At 42.7% G+C, this 13,474-nt stretch overlaps 1 pseudogene; it reads left to right on the forward strand.

Moving 5' to 3' along the window:
- The first annotated feature begins 126 nt into the window (after window positions 1-126).
- Window positions 127-13,001, forward strand: LOC116054133 (annotated as a pseudogene).
- The last annotated feature ends 473 nt before the right edge of the window (window positions 13,002-13,474 follow it).

Genomic DNA, 13,474 nt, shown 5'->3' on the forward strand with positions numbered 1-13,474 from the left:
AATTGGATAATACTGATGACACCCCACCCCTTCAGGTTTTCACAAATATTTATACAGGCATGGAAACATGGGCTGTATATCAAAATTTAACATACAGAAAATACTGTATTAACATAAATTAGGTAATCCTCCTTGAAGTATTTGGACGCCGTGCTGAAATCAGAAACCATCATGAAAAAGCTGAATGAGGGAAAATATGACCTTCTCCTGGCTGACCCCATCTACCCTGGCAGTGACTTAGTAGCAGAGATTTTGGGCATCCTTCTTGTCTTAACCCTACGCTATTCCGTAGCCAATAACTGGGAGAGACATTGTGGTCAGCTACCCCAGCCATCTTCCTTTGTCCCTGGCGTAATAAGCAAACTGACTGACAAGATGGACTTCTCACAGAGAGTGTGGAACTTTCTCGTCTACGCAGTGCAAGAACACATTGGATTAATTGGAATGCTTTTATATCCAATCACCCTTGTCAACACTTTGATATTTGAAGTGCAACTAGTGCAGTGCCCTCTCAAAACGTGCCTTTTCTAATGACAGTCGAATGTACTGTGCAGTAAATATAGTTGATTAGTTTTACTTCAGAAAAAAAAAACATTTTAAGTACTGCTTCTACCATTGCCAATACCAACATTCCCAGTTAGAGAGAGGGTGAAATGCAAAGCAAGACACTGTTTGCCTGTGGCCGCCAAATCATTATATTATAGTGAATATTTTAGTTAATCTAGTCTCGCCAAAACCATTAATATTGTCATTTTAGTCAAAGATTTTATCTGATATCTATTATCATTATCTGATGAAAAACACTGTGCCAACTGACATTCTCTTCACTACACCTGTTCAACTGATGTTAGCAGTTTAGATAACAGACACTCAACTGTCCTGCTTTTATTAGACAGATGTGAACTAATCACAGGTAAACATTTTCAAATAGGCATATAAACTAATTGTTGGTAGCCAGCTGCGGCAACATGCTTGACTAAGCCCTGAAGCCCCGCCCCCACAGCTGCACACAGCCTAGTTCACAGTTTATTAATATTGAAGGTTTTGCATGTCCGAATTGCACCAAATTCAACACTGCACGTCATTGGGTATGGGAAAATAAGCTACCGTATTAGTGTATTAAGATTGGTGAAACTTTGCACTGTGATAGGAACACCCACCAGTGCAATCACCAGTATTGCACTGGTACTGCAAGATGATGGGTACAGCAGACATCTGGTTGATGCGATCCTACTGGGATTTTGAATTCCCTCGTCCTTTCCTACCTAACTTCAAATTTCTTGGTGGGATCCACTGTAGACCTGCTAAACCTTTACCAGAGGTAGGGCTGTCTCCCCTTTCACATGCTTATTATTCTCTGATTACACCTCCACGTTTTCCTAACTTAAATATTGAAGAGAATTAGCTTAAATGCGGGAAAAGAAAATGCTGGTTTGCATTGAGATAATGTTCCTCTTCTTGCAGAATATGGAGGAGTTTGTGCAGACTTCTGGAGACGCAGGCATTGTGGTCTTCACTTTGGGATCAATGCTCAAGAACATCACCACAGAGAAGGGAAACATGATCGCCTCGGCCCTCGCTCAGATCCCACAAAAGGTCAGAGGACAATCTTTACGGGCCAACTGAAATGAACTCGTTCCTAGAGATGCACCGATTGATCGGCTGGTGACTGGAATTGGCCGATTTTCACGTGATCGGCCATGACCGGCGACCGGCCGGTCAGTCTGACATATGCCGATTTTATGCTGCACTAGCAACAGTTTGTTTGTGTTGTCGAGCAACCGGTAGCAACATGCACGTTCATGAGCTTTTCTCTCGTGTCTCTTACAAGTATAGTTTGTTCTTTTAATCAGGGTTCATACGCATTTTAACCAATACTTTTCGGCAAATTTCCATGACTATGTATTCCTGAAAATGTCAGTCGACATTATACGATAAGAATAAAAATCTGTGTTAAAGTTTACCCTCAGAGGTTTAACAATAAAATGAATGACAATTAATGTGGTTCATAGTGGAATTCGTAGTATCACGCCCCGAATAGAACGTTGAGGTTAAGACGACGTGAAATACATTTATTAATCACATATTATTATGCTGTGTTAAAAAAAAATTCCATGACTTTTCCAAAACTTTCTGGGTCTTTTTATGTTTCCAAAACCTTTCTACGCCTGGAATTTGCATTTTTCAAATTCCATAACTTTTCCAGGTTTTTCCAAAACGTATGAACCCTGTTAATACATCCATGGTACACGTGGCAAACTCATGAACTCGCCGTTTCATTGTCTAAAATATTCACTAACGTTAAACATTGTGTTTTCATTGTTCCTGATCGTGTACATGATTATCTAAATAAATGATGGATGTATTTAGACAACCAAGGAGATGTAATCATTATTTCGTGCTACCTGCTAGATACTAGCTAGCGCTAGCTACTAAGGTTAGCCTGCAACAGTCAACTACAATGTTCATTATAACACTTCACTTTGGCATTAATTAGTAATGCTTATCAAAATAATGGATGTTTTGAGAGAACCAAGGCGACGTAATCACGATGTCTGTAGTAACGTTATCTAGGCATATAGCTATGTACAGTGTTACCGTTCACCCATGCTTAATATTAATATTGGGAATTAAATTTGGCATATGAGAACCCACCTGGAACACGCCCTGGGAATCAGCTGCCACATCAGCATGCAGAGGCGTCCTGCCCATGTTGTCCTGGACGTTGGCATCGGCGCTGGCCTCCAGCAGGCGTTTGGCAGCATCAGAGCGAGCGTAGCGGGCAGCCAGGTGAAGAGCGGTTTCACCTGTGCGGTCGGTCTGGTTGTGAAGGTTGGCGCCCTGGTAGATGAAGTCGCTGATCAAGGCATGCTAGCTACCGCTGATGTTAGCTACTAGCCGATAGCCCCGGCAGTTTGGGAAACGCTAATGACGATGTCATTAGCGTTTGCCTAGTTTAATAACTCTGGATTCGGCTACTAGTGAAAGTTAAAAATGTTAAAAATGTGACGTTTTAAACAAGGACCCTTTAAGTGTTTGGGCTGGTAAGTTGATGTCCCCCAAAAAAAATGATCCGCTGAAATATACAAGTTTCTTTCGCCATGCAAAGTCTATGGGAAAAGTCTTTCTGGGCCAGAGGGGTGCAGTTCCACCGTTGGCCGCTAAGCCCATGGTTGCTTTAAGACATGGCGCTGTTCCTGGGGGCTTGGGTCAAATGCAAAATGTACAATGTTCTATTAAAGAAAAGATAGAAAATAAATATTTGTGCGTGCTGTAAAGTGGTTGGAAAAAATGAAATCGGAAAAGGCTAAAATCAGTATCAGCACGTCAAACTCAATAAAAAATCAGAATCGGCCTAGAAAATTGTAATCAGTGCATCTCTACTCGTTCCCATTAAAAACATGCCCGTTCGATTGCTAGACCTGTATAAGCTAATTTAAATAAGTTTCCTCTTACATAATAGTTGCTCTAGGCGAATTTAAGTTGGGCTTTTATTGTGAAGGCTAGACCCAGCAGAAATTAAGCCATAGCGTTATGCGCTGCCATTGTTAATATGGTAGTTAATAAAAGTGTGTTAGCTGTCTTAGTTCACGCTGGCTCAGATTAGCCTGAGGAGCCTCCTAGTTTTTGTTTTATTACACTCGGCTTCAGTAGTTAGCGCACATTAGCTTTGACGGCTAATTTGATTTATTTAGGCTACTGTATTTTGTGGACGCCTTTGTCACCTTGAATGTCACGCTAAACAGCGCTCAAAAATCTGGCAGTGTGTTGGGTGTGACGTCATTGCACATGCAAGTCACCACAGCCGGATTAAAAAAAACGGCTGACTCACTCACAGACTCCTGGATTTATTACTGAGATAGATGACCCCTAGCCTGGCTCCGCCCTCCTACGTACTTCCGCTCAGTTTAAATTTTCCTTCAGTACACTGTCTGGGTTTGCGGTATATTCTTGGGTTTTCTCCGACCAAATCTTTGACGGTCCAATCAGCGAACAGAGGGAATGGCTGAGAACGATGACGAGTTTGAGTTGTAGTTCCGTAATGGCGGCGGAGAAAGATGCGAGCGAAGCCATTGGTCCGTTGTGGCAACGCTGCTGAATATCCAGAAGTTAAAGCCCAAGCAAGAACAATCTTTGCTGAGTTTTGTTGGTGGCCATGATGTTGTGGCCCTCGTCCCCAAGGGGTTTGGGAAAAGTTTGATTTTCCAGCTCCTTAAAGAAAAGAGGGTGGCCCCCACATTTCTTTTCATCATTTCGTTTGCCAGTACAAAATCTTAAAGGGACATACAGTAGGTGAGAAAACACAGTAAGAATGTTTCGGTAAAGTCAATTCAGAGACAATGGATTTTCCGACCATTCATAATATGCATAATTGTAAACTGGTATTTATCCAGTGAAAAGTTAACTATGCAAGCCGGTCCACACAATAAAGCTGTGCCACAATTCCATACTACTTACTAATCAATACATTATGTACAGCATTTATCTTTGTAGAATTGTGTTTTTGAAGTTAATATACTAAAAGAAAAATCAACTTACCAAATCTTTCTAAATAAACGATTCCAACTTAACAAAGTGTCACATGCAGCTCCCGCTCTTATTTTGTTTTCGGTTTTTTTCATGGACTTCCGGATTTATTTTGATATTCTCTGTTCGTTTGCATTCCTGGGGCCTGTTTCACAAAAGCAGAATATATAAATCCAGGATAACTGATAAAGCCAGGCTTGACCTAGTCTAATCTGTGCATCCTGGCTTGCTGCGTTTCACGAAGGCCAAGCCAGGCTGAGGAGGAGCGACTAGGTCGAGCCAGGATGAAGTAATTCAGATAGATGCCCGTCCACGGCTTTCCTCAAAAGACCGCGAGGTCGATCACAGATTTACTAATGCCAAAATGGAGAATACGCATTGTACATACTTTATACAGAGTGAGCAGCAGCTTCTTGTGGAAGTATGATCACGTGAAACACATTATTTGTATAAAAAGAAAAGAAACACGGTGCTGTAATGAAACAACGAGAGAAAGCGTAGCAGACGATCACGGACCGACTGAATGCGTAAGTAACCTAAATATATACATTAAGTAAGTAAGTAAGTAAAATTTATTTATAAAGCGCTTTTCACAGATAAAATCACAAAGTGCTGTACAAAAGAATAGGTAAAACAAACAATATAAAATGTATATACATATGTAAAATTAAAATGACACTAGTGAAAACCCATCAACCAAAGGCTTTCCTAAATAAACATGTTTTCAGATCCTTTTTAAAAGAGACAACAGAGTCTGCCAGACGCATGGACAGGGGCAGGGCGTTCCACAGTCTGGGAGCAACAGACTGAAAAGAGAGGTCCCCTCGGGTCTTATAACGAGTCTTAGGGACTACAAGCAAGTTCTGGCCAGAGGACCGAAGAGTCATTAACTGACCACTGCTCTGAATTGAAACCGTCATAATCATACCATTCAAGGATTAGGCTACTAATCATTTGCACAAATTAACAGTTGTACTCTTTGCCTTAAAAGTAAGCAGAAGATAATGTTACTCAGGAAATTTACCACGAAGATCAATTTTCTACAACACTAGAATATGATGCATAAATATCTTTCGCTCTGTTTCTCCCTCTCTCTCATGGGCTAAAATATAAATTTCCTAAGTCATATTAACTTCTACTGCTTGCTTTTAATGCAAAGTGTACAACTGTTCATTTTTGCAGATGACAGTGACTCAGTGAATGGTTTCAGTTAAGAGCAGTAGTTCATAAATGTATATTTTTAGACTATCATTCAGTCGGTCCGCTATTATCTGCCACGCTTTTTCTCGCGTTTTTTTTATTTTTTTAATAGAGGACGAGTTTCCTTCTCTACATATTATATGCCTTGCTCCCTTGTGGACATAGAAAATAAAGACACTGAAGAAATTGGACTCTAAAATCTAGAAACTATAAAGATAATTAAGTGATAATCCCATGCACACTGTAAACATGAATGGAACAGAGTATATTCATCAGTTATTTCCCCCCCCCCAGCAAAACATAAGGTCAAAAACCATTGGGGTGTCCTCTCCACTGTTGTTACATGAATGTACAGTAGCCTACATCACTAGATAGTTACTGGTCCAGTGAACTAAGACTATAATTTGGGAGGATTGTACAATTAGGATATGTTCTTTAAATTGTACAATCCTCCCAAATTATAGTCCCAGTTTACTGGACAACACAATTTGTGTGCTAAGAATGCCAAATACCATGCACATGGAAGTGGAACAAACATGATCCTTATTGTTAAAGAATTAAAAAAAATGTATCAACTAAAATAATTCAAGGTACATTAGTCAACTATAGAAATGTACAGCATTGTATGTGTTGCCCTTAGTAACAGACTTCATTTAAAACACATTTGAAATGTTATCAGCCTTTTCTAATTATCTCAACAACTGCAGTAATATATTCATCAAACTTCTAACAACGATATGAACAGCAGTCTGCATACAGAAATATAACAGTAACAATGACTGTCACATGAATAATTATTAAAAACAATTATGGTCACAACTTTAAATAATAACAGTACTTAAATGAACAGCAATATGCACCTGTTGTATTTTAATCCAGGCTGATAACAATAGGGTAACACCACTGCTGGGTGATCAGAAAAGGCTCCAGGATTAAATAAATCCTGGCTGTTAGCCTGGTCGGGAGCAGGCTAGCTGTACAGAATAAATCTCCATGGTGATTTATGTGCCTCCACTTTCGTGAAACCGAGTCAAGGCTTAAATCATCCAGGATAACTGATAAATCCCGGCTTAATCCCTTATCTTGGTTTTGTGAAACAGGCCCCTGGTCACTTGTCTTCCCGTCTTTGTTTGTTTCCCGCCGTTTGTGATTACCTGTCCCGCCCTAATGTGATTCAACTGTGTGTAGTTGTCCTTCCCATCCCCCGTGTATTTATACCCCCTTGTTTCACTTGTTCCAGCCAGATTGTTGTAGTACCTCTTGTGTCTCACTCTCCAGCGTTATTTCCCAGTGTACCAGACCTTTTGTTTGTACTCCTGACCATGTCTACTGCCTGCCGATTTTGTATTGTTGATTCTTTCCGAGTCGTGCATTTGAGTCCGACATTGTACCCTGACACAAAGTCAAAAATATGTTTTTCCAAAAATTCACTCACAAGCCTTTGCCAATGTTCAGTATATAGATGTATAGTAGTCACATCATACAGAAGTGAAAATATGTTTTGATTGGATAAAATAATGTATGTTTCATGATTTTTGGTAAACTATCTGGTCACCCCAAAACCAGAGCTTTCATCACCCATGGTGGCACAAATGGGATTTATGAGGCCATCTACCACGGTGTTCCCATGGTGGGCATCCCCATGTAGAGCTTAGATCGGCCCAAAAAATCAAGCCCGAACCTGCCCGAGCCCAAGCACGTTGCGTCCGAGCCCGGCCCGGCCCGACACATTAACTGTAATTATGAGCCCGAGCCCGATTTAAACCCGACAATTTTTGAATACGTGGGCCGTTATAACTGACGTTCTCAACTACAATTCAGAGTTGTTTGAACTGCAGAAATCTGTTTAGAATAATACAACAAGGACGAAGCCTGTAAACTGCGCTGTTTGTTTAGAGTGGAACGGATCGCAAGTGGATCCGAATGAAGAAACGTAAAAAAAAAAAGAAACAATGACGAACAACATATTGTTGTCACTGCCCACGACTTGTTTAAAGTGCTTCCATACCTCAGACTTTCCTCCACACTTGCTCAAAGTTAATTCTCCTGTTTTTCTTTTTTTCTTTACATCTTCAAGCTCCCGGTGATGCGTGCGAGAGGAGGAGATTCCGCGCATGACACGTGCTGCATTTTGTAACTGCAGCCTAACTTTTGTACACATTTGTTACTTTTATATAGCCTATATATATATATATATATATATATATATATATATATATATATATATATATATATATATATATATATATATATATATATATATATATATATTTATACTATTTCTGATTATGGCATAGCTATCTCCCCACCCAAATAGGATAATAAGGTAATGGATAAAAAAAAAAAAAAAAAAAAAAAAAATTGCTTGATCAAGGGTCAGGCCCGGGCCTGGCCCGGCCTGAGAATGTGGCGGAAAATAACGGCCGAGAATCTAAACTCTATCCCCATGTGCGCTGACCAGCCAGACAACATGGTCCATATTAAGGCTAAGGGAGCTGCAGTTACTGTAGCCTTCAACTTCATGAAGACTGAGGATCTTAGATATGCAGTTAATGCTGTCATCAATGAGAAATCCTAAGTCGTTTTACTTATCTGCACATGGTCTGTTTTAGGGTAATAAAAAAGGTATTGAAAACATATTTTTGGAGAGCTCACATTAATAATACAGCAAGATTGACGTCAAGCCTTAAAGGAGGCATGGCCTTATGTACTGGATGGCCGTTTCCTCTCATATATTGGCATGTCTTCATGTCTTTAAAGTTTTAAAATACATGAAACTAAGAAAATCCACCTTTCTTATCCCCATTATTGGTAAGGCAAAAAAACTACAGTATAAAATTAAAACATACATAGCACATTTTCACTTGTATTGTCACTTTTCTCCTCCCTTCACTGGAAATTTTGGACATTCTGGTCAAAGGTGTGCTCACCTTTGCTCACGCAGCGAGGCGCCGGAGGAGAAGGAAACGGGTCGGTGCGCTTGTGCATCTCCGCCAGCGAGAATTATGTACACCGTTACCGGGAATATTCCTCTCTAACGCAACCCAACAAACTGGAGGAATTACAACTGCTGTTGGTGAGAAAGGACTTTTCTTCATCTGCTGTTTTGTGCTTCACGGAGACGTGGCTTTGTGGATTAATACCGGACTCTGCGCTGCAGCTGGCAGGCTTCCAGCTCTTCAGAGCGGACAGAGACACGGATCTCTCTGGCAAAACTAAAGGTGGAGGAATCTGTTTCTACATCAACAGCGGATGGTGCAACGATGTGACAGTGACCCAGCAGCACTGTTCTCTTGACCTGGAATATTTCATCATAAACTGCATGCTTGCCGACCAGATACTGTGCGTGGAGCGGACCAACCTGGACTTCTTAGTTATTGTCCTTGGTGACTTTAATAAAGGAAACTTCACTCATGAACCCCCTAAATACAGACAGCATATTAAATGCCCGACCAGAGGAGAACATTCTGGATCACTGTTACACCACAGTCAGGGATGCTTATCACGCCATCCCCCGTGCTGCACTGGGACTCTCTGACCACGTCATGGTCCACCTGATCCCCGCGTACAGGCTGAAACTTAAACTCTGTTTGTGTTCCATCACGCACCAGGGTGAGTTACAACAACGACAAACCCTGGTTCACAGCCAAACTCAGAAGGCTAAGGCTAGACAAACAAGAGGCATTCAGGAGTGGGGACAAAGACAGACTTAAAGAGGCGAAGTACAAGTTTAGGAAGGCAGTGAGAGCAGTTAAACTACTGTACTCAGAGAAACTCCAGTACCAGTTCTCAACTAACGACTCTGTGTCTGTCTGGAGAGGGCTCAAACAGATCACCAGCTACAAGCCCAAAGCCCCCCACTCCTCCTTCAACGACCGACGCCTAGCCAACGACCTGAATAAGTTCTACTGTCGCTTTTGGCGTTTTTCCATTACATGGTACCTGCTCGACTCGCCTCGACTCTACTCGCCTCGACACACTGTGCGTCCGTTTTCCATTGCAGATTTTAGTACCGCCTCAGCGTGGCTGGTCGTTATGCCGTATCGATGCACACACCAGCGCACAAGTATAAACATCAGGCCACTTGAGTTTGTTTTACAGTTCTGTGGAGGCTCCACGCAGAGCTTTCGCCGTAGCCTGTGTAGCCTATGTAAAAGTGGCCTGATGTTTATACTTGTGCGCTGGTATGTGCGTGGAGCCGACCATGTGTGTGTGTAGTTAGGCTACGGCGAAAGCTCTGCCGGAGCCTCCGCAGAACTGTAAACAAGCAGCGCCGCAGTAAACTACTGTGACCTAACGCGACACACACACAGAACGTCGAAGGTGTGTGTTGCCAGAAGACACATTTAGTTTGAAATTAAGTTGGAGGCAGCAAAAAAAACAGCTGGCTAAACTGTTTAAAAATAGCGGGTTTGTTCAGGACACCCCCATCTGTCGCTTTCACGTCACCTTTTCGGCTCGCCTCAGCTCGCTTGGAACCTCGACTGAGGAGGTACTAAAAAAAGTACCTGTTAGCAGGTACCAGGTACTTTTTTTCGTAATGGAAAACCAAAAAAGGCGAGTAGAGTCGAGGCGAGTCGAGCTGGTACCATGTAATGGAAAAGCACCATTAGAAAAACAAAAGGACAGTCCTAAAACCATCCCCCACAACACCTCCCTACAGCTACAGCCACTGTGCATCACCTCCACCTCCCCTCAGCAGGGGCCTGGGCCCCCCCACCCTTTGCCCACATTAAAGGTCCCCCCTCCACCTCCTCCCGCCTCTCACCTCTGAAACGACTTTTTCCATCAATGAGAGAGACGTCAACAAACTATTCAGGAGACAAAACCCCCGCAAAGCTGCTGGACCGGATGCTGTATCCCAATCCAGCTTGAAGCACTGCGCTGATCAGCTGTCTCCAGTGTTCACAGACATTTTCAACACCTCACTGGAGACATGCCACGTGCCAGCATGCTTCAAGACCTCAACCATCATCCCTGTTCCCAAGAAGCCAAGGACCACAGGACTTAATGACTTCAGACCCGTCGCCCTGACCTCTGTGGTTATGAAGTCCTTTGAGCGCCTTGTGCTTTCTCACCTCAAATACATCACTGATCCCCTACTGGACCCCCTGCAGTTTGCCTAAAGAGCCAATAGGTCTGTAGACGATGCAGTCAATTTGGCCCTCCACTACATCCTCCGGCACCTGGACTCCGCAGGAACCGACGCCAGGATCCTGTTTGTAGACTTCAGCTCTGCCTTCAATACAGAGGCGGACTTTACCATTAGGCAAAGGTCGGCAATTGCCTTGGGCCCCGAGCTACCTAGGGGCCCCCAAAATGCCCCATTAACTTATGCTTAAGGTTTTTTGTTTTTTTTACTTTTCGCAAATTATATATTTCTAAAACTCCATTTGCGAAAAATGGCATCAAATCATTAGTTTTGTAGACCGGAGGGGCCCCCCCCACCTCACTACATGATTGGACTATTCCATTATCTCACTTACTGCGCATCTGCGAAAGTGACAAGGCTGTAATGCGCCAAAATACGGAGAAAAAAAAGTGACAGACAGACAGGGTGCGTGTGTAGAGTAACAGACAGTGTACAGAGTAGAGTAACAATGAAGCGAAACTACCCAAGTGGTGCTGAAAAAAGGAGGAAGCGGGAGGAAAGCAAAACGTTTTTAAAAAAATTGCCTAAGTTAAAGTTTTTTTCAGGAGAAGCTCTCCCAGCTAGGTGTGCCTGACTCCACCTGCAGGTGAATCACTGACTTCCTGTCTGACAGGAAGCAGCATGTGAAGCTGGGGGAACACGTCTCCGACTCACAGACCATCAGCACCGGATCCCCTCAGGGCTGTGTTCTTTCCCCTCTGCTCTTCTCCCTGTACACCAACAGCTGCACCTCCAGTCACCAGTCTGTCAAGCTTCTGAAGTTTGCGGACGACACCTCCCTCATCGGACTCATCTCTGATGGAGACGAGTCCGCCTACAGGTGGGAGGCTGACCACCTGGTGACCTGGAGCAATCAAAACAACCTAGAGCTCAACGCTCTAAAGGCAGTGGAGATGATTGTGGACTTCAGGAAGAATTCAGCCCCACCTGCCCCCATCACCTTCTGTGGCTGCACAATTAACATTGTTAATTTTTCGCTTCCTGGGAACTACCATCTCCCAAGACCTCAAGTGGGAACTGAACATCACCTCCCTCACCAAGAAAGCACAACAGAGGATGTACTTCCTTGCGGCAGCTGAAAAAATTCAACCTGCCAAAGACAATGATGGTGCACTTCTACACAGCCATCATTGAGTCCAACCTCACTTCCTCCATCACCATCTGGTACGCTGCTGCCACTATCAAGGACAAGGGCAGACTGCAGCATGTCATTCGGTCTGCAGAGAAGGCGTTTGGCTGCAATCTACCTCCAGGACCTATACGCCACCAGGACTCTGAAGCGTGCTGCAAAGATTGTGGCTGACCCCTCCCACACCAGGCACAAACTCTTTGAGCCACTCCCCTCTGGCAGGAGGCTGAGGTCCATCAGGAGCAAAACCACACGCCACATTTTTTTCCCCTCCGCCACTAGCCTTCTAAACAAGGCCCGGAAACCACCCTGACTCTCTCCACACCCAACCTCTGGCTCTACATGCCACTGTACTCTGCTGTAGCGTTCCTTTTTATTACTGTTTAACTTATTTTATTTTACATTCTATTTTTATTTTTATTAATACATACTGTTTGTATATGTTTATACTGTTTATATTCTTTTTATCCTTCTTATATTTAGAGTATGTGTGACATGCACCAACAACACCATGACAAATTCCTTGTATGTGTAAAAAACATACTCGGCAATAAAGCCCTTTCTGATTCTGATTCAAAGGTACAAGGAGAATGCCATGTGGCTGTCCAGTATCCACCACGACAGACCAATGAGTGCTCGGGATGAGGCAGTATATTGGATTGCATGCACGCCTGTCAATTTAACAAAGTTATGTTGTCTTCAATAAATCCATGTTACTTTTACTTCAGTGCTACTTAAAATTTCTCTGGTCATAAATCTCCAGTTTTCATTTTGGCTTCAAACAATACTTCCACAAATGAGTTGGAGTTTGGTGCTATAGGTGAAGATTTTTTTTTAACTGATCACCATCACCCTGTCTTTTCCTACCTGAAACACCTGACATCCAGGTGCTCCCATGACTCCCTCGCAGCAACTGAAGCGGGTCTCCAGTCCACCTAGCACAGTTAAGTTTAAAAATGTACACTGATCTGATGGTGTAAGCAGGATAGTTAACACAAACATAAAACTTCGGTATCACCTTTCTCCTTCCATATAGTGTAATTACACTCCTCCATATGGATGTATTTGCCCGTTTGGTTAACAGCGTGTGTAGCTCTACATCGACATCGGCTTTAACCAACAAAACAGAAGAAGCACATCATCAGAGTGAAATGTGCTGAGAAAAGAAATCCTGATTCCAAGTACAGCACAGGTTGAGTGTGCCCTCTAGTGATATAATATGAGATTAGCATCAAATTGTCTTTTTTTAAGATTATTTTTTGGGCATTTTAGGCCTTTATTTATATAGGACAGCTGAAGAAATGAAAGGGGAGAGAAAGGGGAAATGACATGCAGCAAAGGGCCGCAGGTAGAAAGGGTAGTTGCTTTCAACCAGCCTTTCCTGAGTCAAAATATAGTCCTTCAAATTCTTGCACAGGCACCCACATGCAACTTCCTTAGATTACATGAGTGTGTCAATGCATATT

Source organism: Sander lucioperca, chromosome 2 (genome assembly GCF_008315115.2).
Source record: "Sander lucioperca isolate FBNREF2018 chromosome 2, SLUC_FBN_1.2, whole genome shotgun sequence".
NCBI classification, from domain to species: domain Eukaryota; kingdom Metazoa; phylum Chordata; class Actinopteri; order Perciformes; family Percidae; genus Sander; species Sander lucioperca.